Source organism: Sciurus vulgaris, assembly GCF_902686455.1.
Source record: "Sciurus vulgaris genome assembly, chromosome: 8".
In the NCBI taxonomy this organism is placed as follows: Eukaryota; Metazoa; Chordata; class Mammalia; order Rodentia; family Sciuridae; genus Sciurus; species Sciurus vulgaris.
In genome coordinates this window covers 94,901,987-94,914,549 of record NC_136468.1, presented here as the reverse complement: position 1 = coordinate 94,914,549, position 12,563 = coordinate 94,901,987, and the positions used below count along the sequence as shown (strand labels likewise).

The 12,563-nt window shown below is 40.2% G+C and overlaps 1 pseudogene across 1 annotated transcript; it reads right to left on the bottom strand.

Annotated features, from left to right (window-relative positions):
- Positions 1–7,780: 7,780 nt before the first annotated feature.
- Positions 7,781–10,697, bottom strand: LOC306667655 (MAP/microtubule affinity-regulating kinase 3-like; annotated as a pseudogene). Its single transcript has 2 exons — positions 10,626–10,697; positions 7,781–9,497 (listed from the first exon to the last, which is right to left on the bottom strand). The product of its transcript is annotated as an MAP/microtubule affinity-regulating kinase 3-like (transcript).
- Positions 10,698–12,563: the final 1,866 nt, after the last annotated feature.

Below are 12,563 nucleotides of genomic sequence, written 5' to 3'. Positions count from 1 at the left end.
TTCCTCTATTGACTAACAATGTCCCTGAAGATTTCTATATATATCCCCCCTTAGCCTTCAGTAGGCTGAAGTCTTAGAGGAAGTTGATAATGTGGTGCTCCACAAGGAAGCTGCCTGTCAAGGAGTGGTGGCCTTCAGGTGGGGTATAATCCCTGCTAGTGGGCAGAGGTGCCTCCACTTGTTAACCAATGGTCATCCAAAGGGGACCTAGGCTGCGGGCTGAGGCAAGGCCTATTTGGGCCTGAGTCTCTGGTTTTACCGTCCTTGTGGGGAAACCTCACCCGGCAGGGAAGACTCACCCGGTGGGGAGGTCTCGCTGGTCAGTTCCCACCTAGAGGTTCCCCTCAATTTACAGCTACTGCCTGGGCTGGGCTGCCTTCCTCTGCAAAGTTCCCAGGGGCCCGGCCCTACCTCCTGTGCCTGGGAGCCTCACCCTTCACAGATGAATCTCCTTAGGCTGCCCCTCCTCAGAGAATCTGCCCGCAGGCCTGGAACCTTCGCTCCGCCCTAAGCCTGTCTCTGTGCGGCTCTTCCACCAAGAAGCCTCCTAGATCCTGGGACCCTGCTCTGCTTCTAATCGCCTGGCTATGCGGCCCCTCCTCTGAGCAGCCACCTGCGGCCCCGTACAATCGCTCTGAGTCCCAGAGACCCGCCACCAGCCTCTTCCTCCAGACAGCCGCCCAGTATTCCGGTGCGGTCACTAGGAGTCCAAGAAACTCACTGCGTGCCTCCTCCTCCCACCAACCACCCGTAGCCCTGGGCAATCAATCACTCCGAGTCGAAGTGACCCTCCCCGTTCCTCCTCCTTCTCCAGATAACGCCCCCGGTGTTCAGGAGCGGTCGCTCTGAGTGGCTCTGAATCCACGTGACCCGCTGCACAGGTCCTCTGGGCAACTGCCCGGAGCTCTGGTGCGGCCACTCAAGATCAAGCGACCCACCACTCTTCTCCTCCTCCAAGTATTTTTTTTTAAGGCTATTGTGATGGGGTAGGTTTCCTAATTTCTCTTTCAGGGGATGAACCACTGATGTATAGAAATGCATTTGATTTACGGGTGTTAATTTATATCCTGCTACCTTGCCGACTTCATTTATTAGTTCTAGAAGTTTTCTGGAGGAATTTTTTGGATCTTCTAAATATAGAATCATGTCATCAGCAAATAGTGATACTTTGAGTTCTTCTTTTCCTATATAAGCATCCCTTTAATTTCTTTTGTGTGATTATTCTGGCTAGAGTATCAAGGATGATGTTGAATAAAATTGGTAAATGAGGGCATCCTTGTCTTGTTCTAGTTCTTAGAGGAAATGTTTTCAATTTTTCTCCACTTAGAGCCATGTTAGCCTTGGACTTATCATAGATAGCTTTACAATGTTGAGGTATGTTTCTACTATCCTAGTTTTTCTAGTATTTTGAATATGAAGCGGTGCTGTATTTTTTCAAATGTTTTTTCTGCATTTGATTTCAGGCTACTGAGATGATCATATGATTCTTGTCTTTAAGTCTATTGATGTGATGAATTACATTTATTGATTTCCATATGTTGAACCAACCTTGCATCCCTGGGATGAACCCCACTTGATCTTAGTGCACTATCATTTTAATATGTTTTTGTATGTGATTAACCAGAATTTTATTGAGAATTTTTGCATCTGGTTCTGGGCTTTTCTTGGTTGGTAGACTTCTGATGGCATCTTCTATGTCATTGCTTGAAATTGGTCTGTTTAAATTGTGTAAGTCCTCCTGATTCAGTTTGTGTAGGTCATATGTCTGTAGAAATTTGTCAATGTCTTTGAGATTTTCTATTTTATTTAAGTATAAATTTTCAAGACTTTCTGATTATCTCCTGTATTACAATAGTGTCCATTGTGATATTTCCCTTTATATCACAACTTTCAGTAATTTGAGTTTACTCTTTTCTTCTCTTCATTAGTGTGGCTAAAGGTTTATCAATTTTTTTTTTTTATTTTCTCAAAGAACCAACTTTTCATTTTTTCAATTTTATGAATAGTTTCTTTTGTTTCAATTTTATTGATTTCAGTTCTGATTTTATTTCTTTCCTGTCTTTTACTACTTTTGGCATTGATTTTTGTCTTATTTTGCTAGGACTTTCAGATTTAATGTGAGGTCATTTATTTTTTATTTTTTGTTCTTTTAATGAATGAGTTCAATGCAATGAACTTTCCTCTCAGCACTGCCTTCATAGTGTCTCAGAGATTTTGATGTGTTGTATTGGTGCTCTTTTTTACCACTAAGAATTTTTTATCTCTTCTCTGATGTCTTCTGCTATCTATTCATCATTTAATAGTAGTCTCCAGGTGCTAGTTTTATTTTATCATTGATTTCTAATTTTATTTCATTATGGTCTGATAGAATGCAGGGTAGAATCTCTATTTTTTTATATTTGCTAAGAGTTGCTTTGTGGCATAACAAAGTCTGTTTTAGAGAAGGATTCATACGCTGCTGAGAAAAATGTGTGTTCACTCATTGATGATGGATGAAATATTCTGTATGTTTCTTAAATCTAAATTTTTGACTGTATTATTGAGTTCTATAGTTTCTTTGTTTAATTTTTTGTTTGGAAGATCTATCCAGTGGTGAGAGAGGTGTGTTAAAGTCACACAGAATTATTGTGTAGTGATCTGTTCAATTTTTGAAATTGAAAGGGTTTGATATACATAGATGCTCCACTGTTTGGTGCATAAATACTTATAATTGTTATGCTTTGTCGTTGTATAATCCCTTTAAGCAGCATGAAATATTCTTCTTTATCCCTTCTGATTAACTTTGGCTTGAAGTTCACTTTTTCTGATATGAAAATAGAAACCCCTGCTTGTTTTTCACAGTCCACATGAGTGATATTTTTTTCCCATCCTTTTCCCTTCAGTCTGTGGATGTCTTTTTCTAAGAGATGAGTCTCTTGAAGGCAGCATATTTTGGGGTCTTTTTTTAAAAATCCCATATGCCAATCTATGTCTTTTGATTAATGAATTTAGGTTATTAACATTCAGGATTACTATTGAGATATGATTTTTACTCCCAGTGATTTTGGTTTATTTTGGTTTTTAGTTTGACTTGGTTTCTCCTTTGATTGGCTTTTCCTGTAGTGTGGTTCTTCCCTTTGCTGATTTTCATTGTTCTTTTTTTTTTTTTAGAATATATTGATTTTATTTCCTATCATTGTTCTTTTTCATTTCCACCTCATGAGATGTTTTGCTGAGAATGTTTTGTAAGAGCAGGCTTTCTAGTTGTAAATCCTTTTAATTCTTGTTTATTATGGAAGATTTTTATTTCACTTTCAAATTCGAAGCTTAATTTTGCTGGATATAGAATTCTTGTTTGGCATCCATTTTCTTTCAGAACTTGGTATATGTTGTTCTAGGACCTCCTAGCTTTGATGGTCTGGGTTAAGAAATCAGCTGAGATTCAAATTAGTTTCTCCCTATTTATAACCCGAATCTTTTTAATTAAGGTCTTAAAAATTCTATCCTTATTATATATGCTAGGCATTCCCATTATAATGTGCCTAGGTGTGGATCTATTGTAATTTTGTACATTTGGTGTCCTCTTATATTTGACTTTCCATTTAATTCTTTAGTTTTGGGAAATTTTCGGACATTATTTCATTGAAACAATTGTCCATTCCTTTTGTTTGTATCTCTGTGTCTTCCTCTATCCCAATAAATCTTAAATTTGGTCTTTTCATGTTATCCTATAATTCTTGGAGGTTCTGTTCATGATTTCTTACCATCTTCACTGTGTGGTCAACTTTATTATTTTTTTTTTTTTCTTCATTGCCTAAGATTCTGTTTCCAAGTGATCTAGTCTCTTTGTGATGCTTTCTATTGAATTTTAATTTGGTTTATTTTTTCCTTCATTTCAAGAATTTCTGTTTGTTTTTTTTCAGCATCCTTATCTCTTTATTGAACTAATCTTTTACTACCTGCATTTGCTTTCTTATCTCTATTGATGTGATTTTTGCTGCCTGCCTTTGCTCCTTATATCATCCTTTACCTCCCAGATAATTTTTACTATGTACATTCTGAACTCCATCTCTGACATTTCTTCTGTGCTGCCAATGGATTCTATTATTGTAGCATCTTGGTTTGTTTTGGGCACTTTATTCCCTTGTTTTTTCATGTTGTTTATGTGTCTTTCCCTCTAGCAGTGTGGGCCCAAGGTATTACAGTTTCTACCCTATAGACTTATAGTCCCTGCAGATTTCCAATACCTCACCTTTAAGGGGTTGATCAATTTTAACAGCACCCAATGCAAACAATATGTAGCCTTAAACCAAAAAGATCCTATTAAGACATTTACAGTTTTGTCACAACAAACAGAAATGATGTGTTTGATTATTATCTACAATATAAACAGTAGGTTTGTGAAGCGTCTACAGTTTCTAATGGTGGACAAAGAGAGAACAGGGGTACTGGGTGTAGGATGTGATGTTCGTGAGGCAGGAGATGAGAATACAGAGGCTTTACATCATAGGAAGAATGAAAGAGGAATCAAAAGAATTTGGTTGTTAGCAGGAGAAAGAGAGAAGGAGACTCCAGGGAAACAGATAATTGAGAGGAAACTATAGAGAGTAAAAAATAAAAAAGGAAATGTAAAGATAAAAGACTACACAACAATACTACAGTATACTATTCGGACATCCCAGTCCTCAGTTGCCTGATGCATGAAAAGTACTTAGTTCAAAAATGTTGAGGATGTGAGAGTTGGAAAAGGAAGAAAAAAAATCTCAAAGGAAAATTAACAGTTGTTTCTGTTGAAGTTCAATATCTTCCCTGCTTCCCTTTTCACAGGATAGGTGGAGTTGTCTGGAGTTTGCTGGTATCTCCACCCTCAGGATGGTGAAGATTACTAGGGTGGGAGGGTCAGTCTTGGAGGTGGAACTCCTGGAGGTGGGGTACAGCAATTGCTGGTCATCATTGGAAGACTGCATGCCAGGAATCTCCTTTGGGATCCACTCATGTTTTGTAGGAGCCTGGTCTTAGCCTCTTACATTGCCTGTGGACCCCACAATTCCTGGTCTCTAATTCAGTCTTTGAATTGTATCTCTCCCACCCCCACTCTTTTGACTTCCTAATCAGGAACCTCTCTCTCTAGAGGTCCTGAGGGCTGAGCGATGGGTCCTGTGCATCTGTTGTGGAGAGCTGTTCTGTTTTGGGCAGATGAGGACCAGGCATTGAGAACTGCAGGTTGGTGGCTGGGGCTGGGGGATAGGAGACTGGGGATTGGGGAGCTGGAGGACCCTGTTGATTGCCAACCCAACAGGACCAGGTGATCAGTGGATGCTGGATTTGGGAGTGAGTCAGGGACCGGGCTGGTGTCAGATCCCAGCAAGTGCCACCCAAATTGGCCCTGGGAACCCAGTGGGTGCTGGACAAGCCAGGATTAAGATGTCCTCACACCCTCCTCCAACCTACAGACCCCATGCAAGGCTTTTCCCTGCCTCTGCAGCAAGATGGTGACTATTGACATACCTAGCAGGGAGACCTCAGATGTAACCAAGCCCCCGGGAACCTTAGTGATGGTCTTCCAGGTCCTGGCGCTTGTCCCTAGATGGAAGCAACCATGTCCCTAGTTGGTAGCAGTGGCAGCAAACCTGTATGTACCTTGTTGTTGGGCTTCCAAGCCCTGGCCAGTGTCTCAAGATGGAAGCTTCTCCAACTAAAAGATGGCTATGGTGACAGTGGAGGTAACCCAAGATAAAGTCCCAAGATGAAGGCGACTGCTTTCAGAGATGGGACATCCAGGGCAGGCCGTGTGGTGGTATTGGGCAGTCTGTTCAGAGATACAACACTATGGTGGGCGGTGCGGATGTAGGTATCTGTCTCCAGGCCCTGTCCAGTGTCCCAAGGTAGAGGCTACCATGTCAAGGGCGCTATGGCAGCAACTGCAGTGTCCCAAGATGGAGGCAACCAGGGGAGCCCCACATTGGTAGATGGAACCCTCAGTGCCAGAGGTCTGCCAGCATCAGCAGCAGGTCGGGAGGGACTCTAGGCAGCAGTGGCAGAGTGGGAGTGCAGAATGTAAATTTCAAAGCATTTGTTAATGTTTACAGAGAGAAAACAACTCTCAGAGACCCTTATTTCTTAATTAAATTATTTTCCACTGTGAATACAGAACTGGGATTTTAAATTATAATATCTCTGTATTTTATTAGATGGTCCATAAATCTTCAGTTTTCTCTCATAGATTAAAAACAAAAAAGGAATAACTTCACAAGCACAACCAGATTTTTGATGGGAGAAAAACCATTGTAATAAAGTAAAGGTAAAAGAGAAAAAACTTGTCCAGTTTTAGAGGAAAGTGAGAAAGATTTTGAAACAAACTGAGAAGGTTAAAAAAATTATGCAATCCTATAATGGGTTGTGTTGTCATTATTCCCCCTAAATGGGGAACACAAATTATAATGTCAGTCCAGAAACATAATCTGGGAATAATCAGAGATCAGCACTAACCTGCACAGCTTGGGAATGACTTTCTCAACAGGCACTTAGTGTCTCACTGTCTGTTTTTGCAAGATGTATGAGCGCAGGTGCCATAATAAGGCCAAGGCACTCGGTTATGATAATGGCCTGTGAAGACCAAAATGATCCATAAATTATAATTGAACTACAATTGAGTGCAGTCAGCATGTGACAGATTTCATTCTAGTCACCTCACTCTAAGTTCAAGACTACAGATGTGAAGGCAAGACCCAAAAAGCCAGGGTGAGAGTTTTGTAAGGAATCCTATACCTATCTTCAACTTCCTTTGTAATTTCTAATCAGAGATATCTTGGATCAGCTCTTTACAAAATTGTCACTAGTTAAAAATCCTCCCAGGGAGCAGAGTTTCCTAGAATTTTAACAGTAAGGATCAAGTGGTGGTAGTCACTGAGAATTGTCCACTCGTTCACGCTTTCATTTGTTCATTCTACAAGCCTTTGCTTATCGCTTAACTCTGTTGGAAATAGAGGCTCCTTGTCACACAAAGGTGGCAGCCACATGTAGATGATCTATGACAGTAATACAAATGTGCTCATGGGGTTCTGCAGAAATTCCAGTGGGGGAATGTTCTGAAACAATCTAGAAGGGTCAAGAAAAGCTTCCTAAATTTGAGAATGATGAGCCTAGTAGTAAAGGGTGAGCATGAGTGGCCAGGAAAAGGGAGGTGGATGATGTATTTCAAAGTCAGAGGACTAAACGAGCCAAATGATAGAGGGGAAGGGCAGTGTGTGGCATAGGAAAAAATCACTTAGATACTCAAAAGGCATATCAGCACTGGTTTAATTTAACCTGGCCTGTGTTGACTTACATTTTTTTTTCAATTCAATGCTTATTTATTTAATAAAATTATATTTTTCCCTGCCACAGAACACAAATCACATTTCTATGACAATAATCCAACAAATTTAAACACACAGCAGGAAACTGCCTGGGAAAGATAAAGAAATTCATTCAATAAAGATTTAATTATAAAAGCATTTAACTGCACAGGTAGTAATCATTACATGGTAGTTCACACTACATTAAATGGAGAGCCTGTTAAGAGCGATGGAATACCTCTGAACTGAAAGCCACTATGGAGCACTGAACTGTTAGAACTTTGAATGACTCAAATGGGTATATTTTTCTTTCTTTCTTTCTTTTTCCAGGGTCACACAACTTTAACCCAGTGCATATAGAAAAGACCAGCTTCCGCTACCAGGGTGCTCTTGAACTGACTTTACTTCATGATTTAGAAGATGCAAACATTATTGCCCAAATATTTTTCTAAGCGTCCATCAGTGTTCAGGAAAACACTTTAAATTGCTACTTAATTTACACCATAATGACTGGGTTACAGCTTTAGCTCATTGGCAATTTTGGAAGCAATATTTTTGAAAACTATGAATGTCTCTGATATCTGCTTAAACTGGATTCCACTCAGAGGCAGTCTTGGTAGCTTACAGACCTTCGTGTCCCAATGCACCAGGTTCTCTGAGTGCTCATCACCTTGGACACAGAAGTACAGTAAGTGCTCCCTCTGTTCCTGGTAGCAGCCATTGGCATCCAACACTTTGAGGATTTCCTGCAGCATGTCACTGGGGTCCATGGAACTATTAGTTTATGAAAACCACTATGCTCCAGGTGAAGCACAGGGAGCAAGGTTTTGCTTCTTTGTTCTCATTCTTTTGATTAGCAGAGATGTTGCGACTTGAGCCCTTATATCTCCTCTTCCTCTCTTACTCAGTTGGAAGACTTCTTGTGGAATTTACTTCTTTGTGAATTTACTAAAAAGATTAGTGGAGCCTCGCTTGGAGTCTGGGACAGTGGCATAGCTTCATGGGACAGACTGGGTGAAGCAGAGTGACCTTGTATGTTGCAGTTCCTTGTTCCTAGAGCTGGAAAGTGCCAAGAATGTCAGTGCCTCTCAAGAAGCAGATTACACCCAGAGTGGTGGCACTGCTAACGCTGTGGGTTCAAGCAACAGGAGTTCTCCGGGAATGGTGCTATTCTCCTTGTCATTCTGAATCACTGAATGTCTGTCTGCTGTGGTTCTCTCCCTGAGAATGTAAGTATTCCACCGTGTCATCCCTCCAGATGCTGTGCTACTGCTGGGAACAGTAGGACTTTTCTTACCTTCAGGAATATATCTGCCTTGTTGAGATTTCTTGCATTCCCAAGCATGGGACTGATTGGAGCAATTCCCTTTCCTCCCACGGCACTGCTACCTGATTTCCAGGAGGGAATTCCATCTTCTTTGAGGTCACTCTCTGCAGGGCTGGTCTGACTCCTCTTGAGATGCACTGCAACTGAAGGAAGAGCTGGTCTAGTATGGTCACTGTACCGTTGCTGCTTCTGACTTAAAGACACATTTTTCAGCATTATGTGGTGAGGAGACTGACTGGCCATTGCTTTTCCTGAGTTCACTGCTTGGTCACACCTTAGCAAATGAAATGTTGCCGCTAGAACTAGAATTGCTAGCATCCAGCTCTGAAGATTTTCTGCCCAACGAAAAGTATGTAGCTGTGATTTCATCATGTTTCAGTTTACTTAGATATTCTTGAATTTTTTTCTTGTGAATATCCCATTCCTACCATAATATCTGCTCTGTTCTTGTCTAGCTCTGGTTCAACAAAAGTTTAAGTTCATCTTCTCATGCCCTGCACTGATCCACCTGTCCTTCACAATTTGCTCTGGAGTACCTTGCTTAATTGGGTTTAGCACCAGAAAGCATTTGAGAAGTTTTTTTGTTGTTGTTGTTATTGTTGTTGTTGTTGTTTTACAGTATGTGGACATGTAGAAAGGGATTCTGTATTTCCCTTATAACTGTCTCTAAATTTCTTCAGATTTTGCCTGCCCAAGGGAAGTGACATGCTGACTAGGGCGTACAGAATAACACCAAAACTCCACATATTGACTTCTGGCCCATCATACTTCTTGCCCTGGAAGAGCTCTGAGCCTGCATATGGAGGACTAACACCAAATAATCTTCCCACCAAATAGGTCTTGATAAATTCCTCCTTAGATGGTGAAGTAAGGCAGCAATAACCAAACCTTAAATTATCTTCTTTTCCATATGAACTTAAGAAGGCATGATATTATCACCTGTGGAGTGCCAGTGCAGTCAAGCTGGTGCACCAGAGCAGAGATATGCAGCAAAGGAAGGAAATACCTGAATTTGTAGGCAAGCAAGCAGGGAAACCAGGTAGAATGGAGATGGTCTTACCCTCGGCCCCAAATTTTGATGAGCTCAGACATAACCCAGGCAATTCCTGTTTCTGGAAAAAAATAGGTATATATATATCATGTGATGGGTAGTATGGGGCATAGAAAGAAGTCAACAAATTGCCATTCTATGATTCCAGATGTTGCTCTTCCTACTTACAAAACAACAGTCTATTAAAAAACTGGTGGGCAACAGTATCTCATCCTCAAGGAGAAGAAGGGCTTATTGAGAGCAAAGCAGCAACATGGGAACCTTAGACACAGAATTCCAAAATACAAGAAAGGACACAAACCTAGTATGTATCAAGAGTACTTGGCAGGGAAGGTAAGCCATGAGCTCTGGAAAACAAACTGATCTGGGACAAGGAAAAAAAGAGGGAGTAGCATCCAGAACTTGTCCCTGCTTATCTCTCATGCCATACTTCATTGACCTGTGGGTTGAGAGCTCTAATAGGATTTCAAGGCAAGGGAAAGACTGATGTCACAGTTAAAGCAGGAAGGCAAAGAAAGCAAGGACTTCCTCTGCTCTTTGTTTTACCCAGATCTCAACACATTCACACTGGGGATAACAACCTCCTGAGTCCATGGATTCAAATACTAATCTCATCCAGAAGCACCCTCACAGAGACATCCCAAAATAATGTTTATTCTGGGTATCTGATGACCAAGTCAAATTGAAGCATAAAATCAACCATCACAGTCAGTCAATGGCACTAGCACGTGGAATCAATCAATAGAAGAGAAGGGTACAGAACTAATGATGAGGCTGAAAAAAAAAAACTACTTTCTATTGGTTATTTATTGTTGTGCAACAAGTCATTTTAAAGCTAAGTGGTTTAAAACAATAATTAGCCTTTTGTGAGTTTATATGTCAGAGATTCAGCAGCACTGTGGCTCATGAATTCTGGCTCAGCATCTCTTACAAGGTTGCAGTTAGACGTTAGCAGGGACTGCAATAATTGAAACTTTGGGGCTGAAGAATCTACTTGCTCCATGGTGGCCCACTCCCATTGCTGGCAAGTTGGTGTTGGCTGATGGTGGGAGGATTTAGTTGCTCCACATGGACCTCTTCACAGGGTCCTCACAATATGGCTACTGATTTCTCTGACAGTGAGCAATCCAAAAGACCCAGGTGGGAGAGACAATGTCTTTTATGATGAGGCTTATTAATCATGTACCATCACTTCTGTAGTATGCTACTGAACACATAGGATAAACTTGCTTCAGTGTTGGAAGACATTATACAAGGGCATGAATATCAAAGAGAAAGATCATTGGGTCCATTTTAGCACCTAGAAACTTCAGTTTCTAAATATCCATTTACATGTTACCTGTCTACTATACATCCATGACTTTGCATGTTTCCTTTGCCTGGAATGTTCTGCTACATTTTCTTCTCTTTCAAGGGCTAGTCTCAATTTTTGCTTGTCTGAAAAATCATTGCCAACTTTTGCAGATAAGTACTTCACACATCTATCTGTTTTACAGCTTTAGTGTGTGTGTGCCTATTAGTCAGCTAATGCAAATCAAGCACACTTTGGGACTGGCATAGAGTTGGCACTCTGTAATTCTGGGCAAATGACAGTGCAAGAATAAATGCTTATCATCACATCAAAGGGGATCTGAGGCTTATAATTCTCAGTCACCTTCTGACACTTCAAGATAACCCTCAATAATAATTAAAAACTAAATTGTCCCCTATAAATGGTTGAAAGAGTTAGGAAGTACACAGAATGTCTTGTCTCTATGCAATTTTGCTAGAAATAATTCTCCTTACTAGTATCTTAATTCTAAAATTTCAAGAGGTCATATGGTCATAAAATTTAAAACTTAACTAAATATTATTTCTTGAATTTTATTCTTAGTTATGTCTTCATCTCACTGAACTTTGTCCGGTAAACCAAAGAAATGACAGAGAAACAAAAGCAGTAAAATGAAGTGGGTAACTATTAGGGAGGTTGAATTTTAAACAAAAATTATTCTTGAGCTGATTATTTTCCCAACTACATGCTTTGATTAACTCATGAGAAGATCATGATGTAACTGCAACTATTAAGGGCTAGTTTGGTTTGGAATCTATTAGCTCAAAATGTATGGTAATTTAGGTAGAAGCTCAACTGCCGTAAACCTTTTAACTCTCTCAGTGAAAAAGCCTTGCTCAGCAAATGGTTTATATAAATAAGATTTCAAGAGAATAAACAATTCTTGGAGCAAAAGGGAATTTTAAAAAGAATTGACTCTACTTTGACCCAGGACTTAAGAACAGAGCAGTATTTAGTGATCTGAGTCAGAGCATCCAGATTCTCCACAGAGGTACCAGCTTGGTTTCCAGATTCCCATTATTCAGAATTTTGGCTCTCTTGATCCAACATGGTGCAGTCAATCACCTAATATGAGGAAAGCCACTTGAAACATCTTAGATAAGGTTTGTAACCTCCATTCCTAATATTTTCTATGTTAAAATGTAGATCATAATAGTATCTACTTTTATTATACATTTATTTAGTAATCACTTCCTCTAGAAAGTCTTTTCTGGTTCCCAATTCCCATGAACAGATTTGCTGCCCTTTCTATGACAGTCTTAACCCTAGATGCCTTATATGAATATTCATGATTTATAGGAATTGCCTATCCACTCATCTATATTTCCCCATTCAAATAGAGGCTCTAAAAAGACCATTTTGCTCATCTTCATGTTGCTGGCACCACCATAGAATATGATATATTGCAAGCATGGAATGAGTATGAAAAGAGGCAATAGGAAAACAGAAGGTGAGGGAGAGAGCTAGAGATAGGAAGAGAGAAGGGTAGGAGGGAAGAAGAGAAGAAGGCTACAGATGGACAGTTGGTTTCCCAAACCC